The sequence below is a fragment of the Amblyomma maculatum genome, chromosome 5, assembly GCF_055883805.1.
Source record: "Amblyomma maculatum isolate TAMU_Amacu chromosome 5, ASM5588380v1, whole genome shotgun sequence".
Taxonomy (NCBI): Eukaryota; Metazoa; Arthropoda; class Arachnida; order Ixodida; family Ixodidae; genus Amblyomma; species Amblyomma maculatum.
In genome coordinates this window covers 147,526,506-147,540,774 of record NC_139348.1, presented here as the reverse complement: position 1 = coordinate 147,540,774, position 14,269 = coordinate 147,526,506, and positions in this window count along the sequence as shown.

Sequence of the window (14,269 nt, the reverse complement as noted above, 5' to 3'; positions counted from 1 at the left end):
CATGAGATCGGTAGCCTTGGGATGGTTTTCCTTTATCATGCAGCCTTTGCCTGGAGTTTAATAGTTGCCACTGGTCTGCATGCTGAATATCAAAGACCATTGCTGGATTAGTCAATACAAGGTAAACACGTGCATTATAAAATGTGCCCTTTAGAAGTATTTTAATCTACTTGACTCATTTTCTCTGATTTCAGAACAACGAAAGCTACTGAGAGGCGATCAACCGGAGGTAAAATGCTTTTTATTCATTGCAATCCAAATCGTCAGCATTTATGCGAGTAATGATTTCAATAAAATATCTGAGCGGTCGTGGGAAAATTCAATCTTTAAATAAGTACATAGTTATGAGTCGAGCATTAGTAGAGAAGTGTGGTAGAACGCAGTTTGGGCGAGTTGGTTATGCATTTTCTTATGCAGCAGAGCATGGACAGGGGACAAAGAAAAGGAAAAAGACGCACACGTGAGTGTTTTTTTTTTTGTCCTGTGTCCATGCGCTTTATTATAAGAAATTAGAAAAAACTCTGCGTACAAGCAACCTGTTGTGCCTGCGTAACTCTCTTGGGTGCTGAATGTGTTACTGACGACATAAAATTGCAAACATATCGTATGTTACGTGACACAAGCGAGAAGCTACGTCATTAGATTGGTCCCACTGTGTCCAGAAAAGGTTTATCTCTTTGACTGAAACTACGCAATACACTTCGCAAACCTGATTCCTTGCACGCATCTTCATGAGTAAATGTGTAGGTGCTGTATGTGTGCTCTCCTTTTTCTCCATTTCACCACGCACAATGCGCAGCATACTTCAAAGTCTGACTTGTAGGCAGGCGACACCTCCTAGTAACAACACTGCATTGTCAAAATGGCCTAAAATGATGTTTCTGCAGCATATCTCAATTGATTTTGCGTCATGACATTTAGTGTGGCGTAGATAAATCAGTGTTGTTTTCAGCTTGAATTCAATAGCCACTTATTGTCCTATTACAGATTTCACGTCCCAGATACTCGTGTGCTACCAAAACAAAGCGATTTATTTAGTGCGGCTTCGACAAATGAAAATCTGTTCTGCAAGTAGGCTGTAATCATCTATCTGCAGTACGAGGTGTTAACACGCAGGGGTATGACCGGAAAGAATGCGTGTAAGCAAAATACGCTTCTAAGGTCATCACATTGGTATAAAAACTTAAGAATATCCTACCCAAGAATATGAGAATAGTGTTGAATTTTCTACGCTAACGTACTTTCAAAATTCGCGCAACGCATATGTGTATTGTTTTAGATATTTGTGCAATGAACGGGGCTATTGTTCTCATTTAATAATTAGGATTTAAAAATGGCTCTTTTTGCTAATGGTGCTGACTAACTTAACTTTTTTGAACGGCCGTATTTTTGCAGAATTCAGAGTGAAAGTGCCAAAGTTTAGTGTAAGGGGATCACTAATTGTGGCGATTTTGTAAATAATATAGAGACGTTCTTAATGGCTGTAGCCTTTCTTTGTTGCCTGCGTATTCTGCAGCTGTATTTCTCACACAGTATTTGTGGCCGACTTTTCCTTTATATCTGTCTCTCTCTTCTTTAGACTAGGGTATAATGAGAGAAAGAACATCACTACACAGTATGAGAGCGCACTAAACAAGGGCTGAGAGTGTGCCTCATTTCGCAAGCGAGCCAATGATCCGACAATGGGACTTGTCTTCGCCTGGGCAGCGTGATCATCAAATTTGGGAGTTTAAATACGTTTTTACTTGGAAGAAGAAAATCCAGGCAAGAGGGTGAGGGAGAAAGAAGCAAGGCTAGGAGTATGATCGCATGGCCTTTAAAGTAAAATGAAAATGGCATCAGCAAGAAAAACTGCAATACCGGGTGAAAGATGCGTCGGCACCAAAAGTAGGTTGGATGCTGACACGTGTTTTTCGAAACGAAGAAGAAGAATAAGAATATTGTTTATTTAACTTCTTGAGGATGTTGAGTGCGCCGGCAAAAAGCCAGTAAAAGGCTTGACGAGGCCGACGCACCCTACAGAGGCATTGCAGTGGTACATAGCATACTTTTAGAAACAAGAACAAACATAAAACAACCTTTTTTTAATTATCTATACATTTGTTCAGACTGTTTATTTAAGTGATGCGGGAGAGTATAGCTCAACATTTGGTAACCATAATTTGTTCGGATCTTAGGTACAAGCTATTTGGGTGTCGTTCGTGGAGTGCATATTGACTCTTTGCGTTGCAATTCTGACAACTTTATCACTAGGCAGTTGTTATTGTGAACACCGAATTCATACCGCCGCAAGAGTAAAGCTCCGCACAATTGTGGCAAGCGGATTATTCGAAGTTCATTGAAAATTGGTTCAGTGTGTCCAAGTCGGGGAGCATTTATAACATTTCGAACGGCTTTCTTTTGAAGGAGGTATAAGCGGGTAATATTAGTAAACGTCGTTGTAGCCCACACCAAAAAGCAATACTTAACAACAGAAGAAAACAAAGCATTATACAATATTTCCTTAATACGCTTCGGCATAAAATATTTCAATCGACACAAGAGACCGACAACCTTTGACAGCTTATTCACCACCATATCAACATGATCATTCCAACTCAAATTCTCGTTGAAAATAACGCCCAAGCTTTTTACCGCCGAGACCGTTTGGATGCGTGACGCACCAATCTTTAAACAGAGTGATGGCATATTTGTCAACTTGTTTCAAGGCCTAAACAGCACAGCTTTGGTTTTTTTCAGTGTTTATGTTTAAAAATTATTTTGAGTCCATTCTAGAAGCGACTGCAGGCATTTTGAGGCTTGTTTCTCAAGGTCTACCAATTGGGCAGCTTTGAAAAATAAACTGATGTCGTCAGCATAAATCACAAAAGTTGGTAAAATAATGATACGGACAACGTCATTGACGTAAAAAAAAAAACAGCAACGGTCCCAAGATACTACCTTGCGGAACACCAGAAACCACGTGCTTGACATCTGATAAGTCATTGTTTATTTTTACTTGTGATCGAGAACCTAAATAGGGCTATAATATATGAAGAAACTGTCCGCGGAAACCGTAGTGTTCGAGTTTAGCCAACATTATTTTGTGATTTATGCAATCAAATGCTTTCGAAAAATCAACGAATATGCCAAGAGTTAAAAGTTCGTGCTCAAAAGACTCTAAAATTAGCTCTTATTGTTTTAGCAATGGAGTTTCTGTTGAAAAATTCTTTCTAAAACCATGCTGACTCGGCGTTATTATACTGTATTTATCACAAAAACGTAATATAAAACCATGCTGACTCGACGTTATTATGCTGTATTTATCACAAAAACGTAATATTTGCGTGAACAAAATCTTTTCAAAACACTTTGAGAAAATAGGTAAAATAGATATGGGACGATAATTTGACAGATTATTCCGGTCTCCATTTTTGTAAATGACTGTGACTGTGGCAAACTGCATTCTTTTAGGGAATACTGCATGTTCAATACAGCAGTTAAAAATACATTCCCACACTGGACTGATTACATCTGTTACATGTTTGACTGGGTAAGTTTTAAGGTCGTCGATATCAGGCGACTTGCTGTTTCGTAAAGCCAGGATACAATTTTCGATTTCGTTAGCACTGGTTGGAGACAAGAATGCACTGGAAACAACCCGCGAGTCAAGGCCCTTCCCGTTATTAGAACTGTTATTCCCAGAAACTGCCTGAGACACAAAGTAATTATTGAACTCATCGGCTAGTTGTTTCCCACTCACTCTTTCATTGTTCACTGACATTTCAAGTGCACTAGTAGCAGTTGTAACTCGATTTAAAACTCGATTTATGTTTTGCCACGCAAGATTGCTCCTTTTTAATAAATCTTGGTTGAATAGTTTTTCCATGTATTCTTTTTTCGCCTGATGAATAAAAGACGTAACTTTGTTGCGGTATGCTTTGAGTTGTACAAGATCATCCTGACCTGGTTAGGATAAAGCGATTGTACAGGTCTGTTTTTGTTTTTATCATCTTGAGGCATTCAGCATTTATCCATGGTTTGCGAGCTCTGCGGGGTTTTTTAGATGTTGCAAGAGGAAAACATTGTTCGTAAATAGATTTAAATATGGCAATAAAAGTATTGTAAGCCTCTTCTGAGTCCTCTTTGCTTCACACAATATTCCAGTTAACATTTGATAATACTGCCCTAAAGTGATCCATTGTGTCATGATTAATTCGTCGAAAGGTAGTAAATGGGAACATACGATTTTTAGGACAGGAGACACTATCAATAAGCATGTATATTGGAAGAGGGTCACTTATGTGGCCATTTATTACTCCAGAAGTCATACCATCAGCTGAGCAGTTAGTAAAAAACACATTCATTGCTGTCGCTGCTTGTAATCCCGTAGGGACATTTATGACTTTAATAAAGCCGTTGCACTGCAGTATTGACTCTACCTTTACTTTATTAGCTGAATGTGAAAGAAAATATATGTTTATATCGCCCCCCAAGAAAGCGTTAAGATTGTTCTCTGTGATCCATTGGAGGTATTCGTCAAGGAAGCAGGCAAAATTCAAGAAGTTGCCTTTTGGAGGACGGTACAATACAGAAAAGATGTTTTTACCACTTTGCAAAGAGAGTATTTCATAGTCAAAGTGAGTTTCAATGAAATTGGTAAGAATGCTGCATTTGATATTTCTGTATATCGCTATCATAACGCCCCCACCTCGTCTATCAACGCGATTTTGCACATACGTGTTATAGTTTGACAATTCTAAAGCTTCGTCACTGCTTTGATACCATGTTTCAGTCACCATCACTATGTTGAAACGAAAATTAGGTGCAGAAAGGAATGATTCAAACTCGTCACCTTTGTTACGTAATGATTGTGCATTAACGTGAAAGATGGATATGCTTTTCTTTTTCTGAGCACATGCAGGATTTAGAGTAGGTGGCATGAAGAATTGAGGCTTTGTTTGGCTGAAAAGGGAAGGAGGCGGGTTCATTTAGGGTGCGCAAGGTGCATTACTCACCCTGGCCCCTAAGTAGTTCATCAAGTTTATTTTCCTTTGAGATGACTATCGCTGACAAGCCGTCAAATTTCCTCACCAGCATTTTGCCATTTCGGTGCAAGACATATTTGAAGTTATGTTGTTTTGCCCATTCCTTTGCGTGTTTCAACAGTTCGCGGTTCCTTTTCGTCAGGTTTTCAAGCACGTGCACTGCACCATCTTCTATTGTTTTCCTGTTTGCCCACCACAGATCCCGTGTTTTTTGCTTTGCCATAATAGCAGGAATCGTATCTGGTTTTGAAGGCATGCGATGTATGGCATCCACATCATCACAGGATAGTGGCAGGAGCTGAGTCTTAGCAGCAATGGCAATGAATTTTCCTAGAAGGTCCTCTTTTTCAGTTTGGGGAATCCCATGAAACTGCAGGTTGGCGCGCCTTCCTCCATTCCAAGTCATTAAGCTGAGTTAGGAGTGGTTCAGTGCATTCACTTTCCTCTAGCCTTCTAATTCTTTTCCTGATTTCTGTTATTTCTTGCTCACTTTTTTCTAGTCGTTCAAGCAAACCAGTCAACTGATCAAAAATGAATTGCACAGCTTTTTCCACATCATCGACAGTTTGTTTCAGTGGCATTAGCACTTCCAGTTTTTCATGGCTAGCAGCATATTCCACATGCTCTGTTGGTTTGGTTTTGCATCTGCGCTCTCAAACGGTTGCGTATTGACTTTGGGCCCTCTGTATTAGGACATCTCCAAGTTTTTCGATAGTCTTTTTTTGACTCCATTGTCGCTTCAGAAACGCCTGCACATTTTCCTAGGTGCGACACAGTGAGGCATATGTTGCAGGAAACGCCATTTCGATCTTCCACCACTAACTGGCATTTCGGACATTCAACATCATCAGGCATTGAAACACGCTTGACAACAGCAGCGGTCAAACAATTGACTAAAGTTATGCATAAAAAAGAGAGAGCACCAACCTGCGACAGTACAGAAAATGTCGAGGACAGACATTCCAAAGGATCATGATAAATAATACAGCTGGAGGGGAATAGTTACTAAAAGCGTTCGACAAAGCGGAGAAAATGGCAAAGAAACGCAATAATAGCAAGTCAAAGTAAACCACATTACCAAGCATAAAAATATGGAAGAATAGAGTTCAAGGGGAGCCAAAATAGAAGTGACAACAATAAAACTGGTTTGGAAAAATGTTGCTGCTCTGCTATTGCGGAGAGGATAGGGCCGTATAGCATAGAGTTTCTTACCTTACCTAGAGGGAAAGCTGTGCTGCCGTCTATGGAAGTTTACATGGAGTTTCCAGACGGCCAGCTCAGCCACCATGGACACTCAAAGCATCATGGGCCGGAGAGCTACCGAGTACAGAACTAGCAGAACTACAACTTTTGGCCAAAACTAATGCAAAGATAAACATTGTTCTACCGTAAATAATGTCCTAAGATTGAATATTGTGACTCTAAAGTGCAAAAAGAGAGAGAAACAGCATGTCAGTGTGAGATTTATCTAATATAAGCGATGGCTCTTTCTCCTATTGGCTTAGTTTTGAGTAGCACAAATACCAATACTTCGCACTTAATAGGCAAAATTTGAAACAGAAAAACGTTATAAAAATATTTATGGTTGTGCAGTCACTTAAGGAAGTTTTTAGTGGCATTTCGGGAAACAGAAAACATTTATTGGCGACGTCTGCTTTTGCGCCTTCGCTACTATGGCTTTCCTGGTCTATGTACGCACCTTCAAGTGATGATGATGACGAAAAAGAAACATCGCAGTAACGCCACTCCACGTACCCGAGAAAAACCGACTGTCCCGCAACAAGTAGCACACCGGCCCATGATTCTTAGCGCGCCCATGGTGGCTGAAGTGCAGCGCCCTCAGCTTTCCTTCTAGTTAGTGTAAGGAACTCTATGCCATATAGAGTATACATGGGCTGTGAACAAATATTACAATGAACGCTATATGGGTTTGTTTTCCCGACTAGGTGATGTTATGGCGCAGAAGGAACATATTTAGGGATTCTAATGTTCCTTTTAAGATATTTATTTCTTTATGTCCCAATGTTTTAAATTTATGAATTTGATATGCCTTCTTATATTTATAGTCCCTTGAAGTCTAAAAGCCTGAAATTAATAAATAATTTAATTTAATCAAACATGATCTTTCTAATTGAAATACTCGGAAACTGCTTTCGGAAGCAATCTAGAAGGCAGATAACGTTTGGCGATGTGCAATTAAAGCGTGAACTTATGTGACAAATGAAATCGCTTGTAGCACTTTTCCCCGGGGTGTCTTTGTATAAGTGATTGCACATATATCTGGGTCGACAGAAAGGATGTGGTTTTGTTGGACACTTGTTGTAGAGTTTAGACTGCACTATAATATCTCTGAGGAATGTGTTACTTGTGTATGCTACCCCTGGTGCCTTCGGTAATATGTTCTTCAAGCATTCTTTAGACGCTTGCATGGAGTGGTATTTCCTCAGAATGTTCTGTATGTTTGAAAGGGCATTGGAGTATTTGGTAACAAAACATGGCTGGCGTTCAGTGTTGGCTTTTTTGGTTCCTTGAAATCGTCGTTGCTGTTTAAAGTGGTTGCTTTCTCAAGGGCCATGTTAAAGGATTTACAGGAATATTTGCTTTGAATTAGTTTTGTTTTCAATATCTGCAGTTCATTCAAGCAATGATTGTCATCGCTACATATTCTTCTCAGCCACTTAACCTGTCTTATAAATATTTCGTGCTTTCAATGCCTTGGATAACGACTGCTGAAATCTGGGTATTGTTGCCAATCTGTCGGTTTTTGTATAAGGACTCAGTTTTGTATCAGGACTCAGTTTAACTCTTTTCAGAGACACCATGGTCATGAGAAAATTTACATTCAGTTTCGAAGACAGTCAAGCTAATTTTATGCAATTGTGATGACTATTAAGAATGTAGACGTACTACTGGTGTGATATTGGTCCATACTGTCATATCATAAAAATGTCTCCAATATAGCTTTAGTGAATGAGTGGTTTTCCACATGGAACAAGAGGAAATGTCTTACAACGAGCACCGAAATCTGCCAGTAAAAATGTCGCTTTTTCTTGTTGCTATAAAATTGACCGTAAAGCACACTTACTACGCATCGCATATACACGCTCAAACACACTATTTAACGAAAGCGAATGTACCGAAAGGACGTAGGATTAATGTAAATTTTGCTGTCGGTATGCTCTGATCTGGACTACTCCATTCTCGGAAAGAAAAAACTTCAGCTGTCGCGTCAGTAGCTTTGATAGCCATTTTAAAACAACGCTGTCAAGAGTAACTAGGAGCAGTTATCGCCCACTTGAATAAAATGGAACTAACCAGGGATGAACGTCAAGCAGTGAAAATATTAGTAAAACATGATGGACAAAAACATCAGGTTAGAAAGCAGAGTAAATCCATGAGGAATTAAGCTCCCGCTAGATAACAGTATACCTCCTTAGGTATATACTTCCTACAGCATCACAACTGAGAAGTGTTTAACTTACGAGACGGTACAGTGATTACAGAAATGTCATTGACATTTGTAAATTTTTCAACAATAGTGATACAGGTTCTATGACGAGGTCTAAGCTTTTGCCCAACGAACAATGCCTATTTTAAATGCGAACTTCACCAAGAAATAACTTAATTCTGATCAGAATGTGTATTAAGGAATTATTCATTTAGAATTAAAATATTGTACCGGAAGTGTACGTCTAACCTACTCAGAATCCCCAGCACATGGGCGCCTGATGCACAGCACAGATACGCACTCGACCCACCTGTTGGATCCATCAGAAACAAAATTATTTAAAAAAGAAAGCTAACTCGAATTTCCGAAAACGCCTCTACAGCCGAAATATAACTGTCGACAGCTTAGCTTTCAGAACTCATAATATTGCCAAGTCTGCGTTTTAAGGTGGCAGCATAGCTATTCTCCCAGTCGAAAATTACAAACAAGAGGCCTATAGGCCGCTTACCAACTCTTTCCACTATGAAAATTTGCGGATACTGACCCGATAGAGCAATTCAGTGAAGTCATCATGAGACAAACTTCGTATTTATAACCCAGTGAGCCGGTCAGCGAGATTAAATAAAATTTATCATGCCATCCGACAAACAAGGTGGTCAATTTTTCTTACTGCGCCATGTCCACAAGGTTTCTGCAGAAACGTTTACCACAGACATACCGCGAAGGCCAATAATTTCTAACAACAATAGGCTCACAGAACAGTTACCAATATACCTAAATCACCAGCTAGCCGATCTGTCAATCCACTTTCCTTTGTACCCACAGGACGCACCTCACTTCATGCGAATAAATGAGTTTAATATAAACACGACCTACCTTTCAAATGTCTGTATTCTTTCACACACGATGTAACGTAACTCTATACGAAAGTTCCTGTCGATGAAGGCATCGGCTCTTTTTCAAGTCTGAATAAACAATCCCCGCCCTCATGAGTCGGAAGTTTGTCTATGGTTGCTAAATTTGTCATCGCGTTAAATTATGTCGATTTTAATTCATCTTTTTACCTGCAGATATTCGGAATCAGTATTGGCACTCCATTTTTGCCGAACGACGCAAATATATTCATCAGAGTTCTCGAATCGAAAATACTAAATTAAATCACTGGATACCCACTCCTATACCTGTGCTATATTGAGATTTCAATAATACTGCAGAATCACTCCAGTCGTTAGTCTCCCATCTTGACAGTCATCAAAGCAGCATTATCTTTACTTGTCAGCGCCCCGCTGGGGTGGCGCAGTGATTACGGCGATCGACTACTGTTCCCAAGGACGCGGGATCGAATCCCGGCCTCGGCGGCCGCTTTTCTGTACGAGGCGAAAAGCCTCACCCGAGTGCTGTGCGATGTCAGCGCACGTTAAAGAACCCCTGGTAGTCGAAATTTCAGGAGTCCTCTACTACGGCGTCTCTCATAGCATGAGTCGCTTTGGGACGTAATACCCCACAAACCAAACCTTTACTTGTCAGCCTTCCAAAATAAAAGGCAATTTTCTCAATACCATGGCGTCGGAAGGAAATGGAACATTCGAAACTTCTTTTTACAGAAATGTACGGATGCGAAACAATACCCACATTTTACCAGTCATTATCCGAGGCATAATAAGCAAGGAATATTTGCAGGACAATTGCCAAGACTGAAGAAAATATTTAGCGATTATATTGAATACATGAACGAACTGCAGCCATTGAAACCAAAACTAAGCCAGAGAAAACTTCCTTAATATTGCCCTCACGAAAGCTACCACATTAATCCGCAAAGATGTACTCACAAAGCAACCAAAAGCTAACAGTGAGCGCTAGTCGTCTTTTTTGCCGAAGTGCTATAATGTTCTTCCAAACAAACAATATTGTGGGGAAATACCACTCTTAACGTCTAACAAAATAGCGCTGGCGTTTAAGGAAAGCCCGAAGAAAATATTCCAGGACTCATCAAGGGTAAAAGCAAACGTAACACAAACTTCACATATATTCCACTGCATTCTAAACTTGGAAACAACCGTCGAATACAAACATATTCTTGCTTTGGTCACAGATGTAAGACGTGTAAACATTTACATCAAGACACCACCGTAAAAAGTCCTGCAAACTATTATATCTATCGGAGAAAATCAGGCTTTATTTTCACACGGTCAAACGTTGTCTCAAGTACATTGCTCCTTCTGTCAAAGAGTACATCGTTGAGACAGGGCAAGCACTGAAAATAAGGTTTAATGGTCATCAGGCAGACGCACGCAACCACCTCCAGAAAGCAGTGTACTAGCAATTAAATCAGAAAGACCGTATGTTTGAGTAAAATAAATTATTTATTCTAAATTCAGGCTTTATATTTTCAAGCCACAGGAACTAGTGCGTGGCATGTCTAATCAATAAATTTAAAACATTGGAACCAACAGGAAAAATATATCAAACGAAACCTCAAACTTCCTTAACTAATCGCGCAGCAGTTGCCTCCGTCGATGCAGGTTAAAAATTGGCAGGCATACATCGAATTGGCAAGCATACATCGCGATCTTCGTTAACGAAGAGAAATAAACGAAATCATAAAGACATCACAGGAGCTATAGTGAAAACATAATTATGAGACATGGCCCCCACACATTCATGTTTCGGCTTAAGCAAAACAACTTTATAGAGGTTGTGGCTGAAGTGCTGACTATCACAGTACAAGGTACAGGTCTCGAGACGTACTGCTTACCGGGTAGACCATCGGCCACTCGTCTTTCACATATACGCGCCATGACAGAGTTTGCGAAACCATAGTTACTCTGTCTACTGTTGCCACAACCGGACGTCACAGAGCATTCGTCTTTCACATATACGCGCCATGACAGAGTTTGCGAAACCATAGTTAGTCTGTCCAGTGTTGCCACAACCGGACGCCACAGAGCACTCGTCTTTCACATATACGCGCCATGACAGAGTTTGCGAAACAATAGTTAGTCTGCCCAGTATTGCCACAACCGGACGCCACAGAGCAAAACACTACGAAGTGTTCGAGCTCGGGGCGCAGTTTGCGGGAGACCTCGTCTAACTGCCGGGTGCCCTCTACTTTGGGCTTGCATACGTGTTGAAACGACTAAGTCTGGTTTTCATACAGTGAATCACTCAGAATCTGCACGCAGGCGAAATCAAGATATAATTGAAAACTCTCACAGTTTTTAAGCATGAAAACCTTTGGCAGCTGACGACCTCAGGGCGGCGCAGAACCACAGCTGCTGTGAAAAAAGCACAAATGTTGTGTGTATTCCTACCAGCTTGTCCAAATCTGTGCATTATACACTTTCATGCTATTAGCTGAGATAAGCATCCTCTAAAAAAATTGTATTCTTTATACGAAAAATTGACAACCAGGACTTCTTTCTGGGCAATATGATTTTCATCAAGCTGGTTGAGGAAGGTAAAAGAAATAATAAGTCCCATTCAAGACTAAAGGAGACTTCAATTCTTTCATCCTTAGACAAAGCACTTATTGTCCTCGGAGGACATTTCACACCTTTATACAATCCATCTGTGGCACAGTACTTGTTGGAACTGCTTTCTTAATTAGGTATCAAACTCTAAGCACTAATGGGAGTTTTTAAGTATTTTTGACTTGCCGCACATGGTGAATTCACTTATAGCTGGTAATATAAAAGCTATCGAGGAGTATAGCGCTTTTAAAACGAGTTTTCATCCCAACTTATTTATATGTTTAGCTTACTATGCGTTTTGAGGAAAGGAAAGAACGCATATCGGTCCAATTTTTAGGTTAACACCTATACTTATTTAGGTGAAGGTCTTTCGGTTTGGCGTACTAAGAATGCGACAAAATAAACGAGATGGAAGACCTCGCATCCGGCTCACCACAATGTGTGCTGAGCAGCCTCCAAATCCCCCAGCTTTTTATTTTAATGGCACAATTAATTATAAACCTGTTGGATATTTCCGTGCGAGAACCGCAATATCCCACTCCAAAAGCCACTGCGGTATTGGTTATCATTCATCCTTACCAGTTATGATCGTAATTAAACTAATTCATCACATCTACCGCACTGCTTCTTACTGCGCTTCGCGGTCCTCTCATCTCGATGTTTTCTCTGTGTACTATTTTTCTCTTTTCTTCTTTTTACATGCGAAGATTTGACGCTGTTTCTTTTTTTCTCGTGTACTGTTTTGACGCGTCCAGTTTTGGCTTGTGTTACATCGTAGCATGTTTCTCTTTAAATGCGAAATCACTTCTTCTCTTTTGAGAGGCGCAAACATGAATTGTGGACAGAGCGGTATGCCTACCAACTGCAAGTAAGGAAATAAGCGTTGCCTCGATTATTTGTTTTCAATTGCGAGCCAAACAAAACCAGTCAGCTTCCCTAGGCCTGGCAAGAAAGAAATATAATTTCGCCGCAGCTGACCACGCCACGCGTAAAGCTGCGAAACACACTTGGGTTACGCTGTGAACATCATCATCCTCATAAAGTTTCAAATGAAGGACACTCAAGTGCTGTGCTGGCAATATTGTTGCCTTCATTATATTGCATCTGAGCTTCTCCTCGGTTTAGTCTAGGCAAGTACGCCAGACACACACGCCATCTAGCCAAGTGCAGCTGACGTCTGCTAGCGTAGTGTGGGGCTAATCCCACAGGTGGCGAGACAGAACTCGCAATGCTTTCGAGTCGGTGCACTCAAGTAGACATTGTCTTGTGCGCTGTTTTGACGAATATTTCCAGATCAGTTGTGAAGGCCAAATGTCGACAACTCTGCGAGGCTTCTCAAGGCATCGAGCGCTGTCGCGTATTGACCATCAATTTCAAGAGCCACTTACCAGTTGAGAATCTGGACACTCTGGACTGTATTTAAGTAATCAAGCGACAGAGTGCACAATGTTAACATTTACGTCTGTACCTCAATCTCATTTGCTTTCATGTACCCCCCCCCCTCCCAGTAACAATTTTATATGCAGAATAAAGCTTCATTGTGCTTCTCTTCTCAATTCGTCCTTGCTTGTTACGTCACACCACAATATATCAGGCGGTTGCAAAATTCATGCGGATCACATGCTTCAGACTTAACAAAGGAAACCATGTTGCAGTGGAATACTACGTATGTGTATGGTTGGTTGGTTTGGTTTGTGTTGTTTAACGTCCCAAAGCGACTCAGGCTATGAAAGACGCCGTAGTGGAGGACTCCGGAAATGTCGACCACCTGGGGTTCTTTAACGTGGACTGACATCGCACAGCACACGGGCGCCTTGCTTTTCGCCTCCATCGAAAAGCTGCCGCCGAGGCCGGGATTCGATCCCGCGTCCTTGGGAACAGTAGTCGAGCGCCGTAACCACTGCGTCACCCCGGCGGGGGGTATGTGTATGATGTAAACGGAGACTATGATGTGAACGGAGACTATAAAAAAAAACCTGCTGTAAATCCGCATTCTTCCACTTGCCATGGCAAGGTAGAAGATTCCACCCAAATGCCCCACCAGCAACAAGTTTTCGATGGTCTGACGAGCTCCTTCATCGGTTGAGACATCTGCCTTGATAACCTGAACTGCTGCGCCTGCGCCCTCCCAGAGACGAAAACACATCCTCTGGTACCCGTTCTGCCAACCAACGCCTTGACCTTGGGGCTATAATCAGACTCGCTACCCCTAGGATTTATAGGCAGGCTTATTCCTGATGGTCAAAGGGAGACTTTGCCTGTCTTGTTTTGAATTACGGGATCTAGCCAGCCTACTAGCGTATACTAATTAGTTTGATTATTTA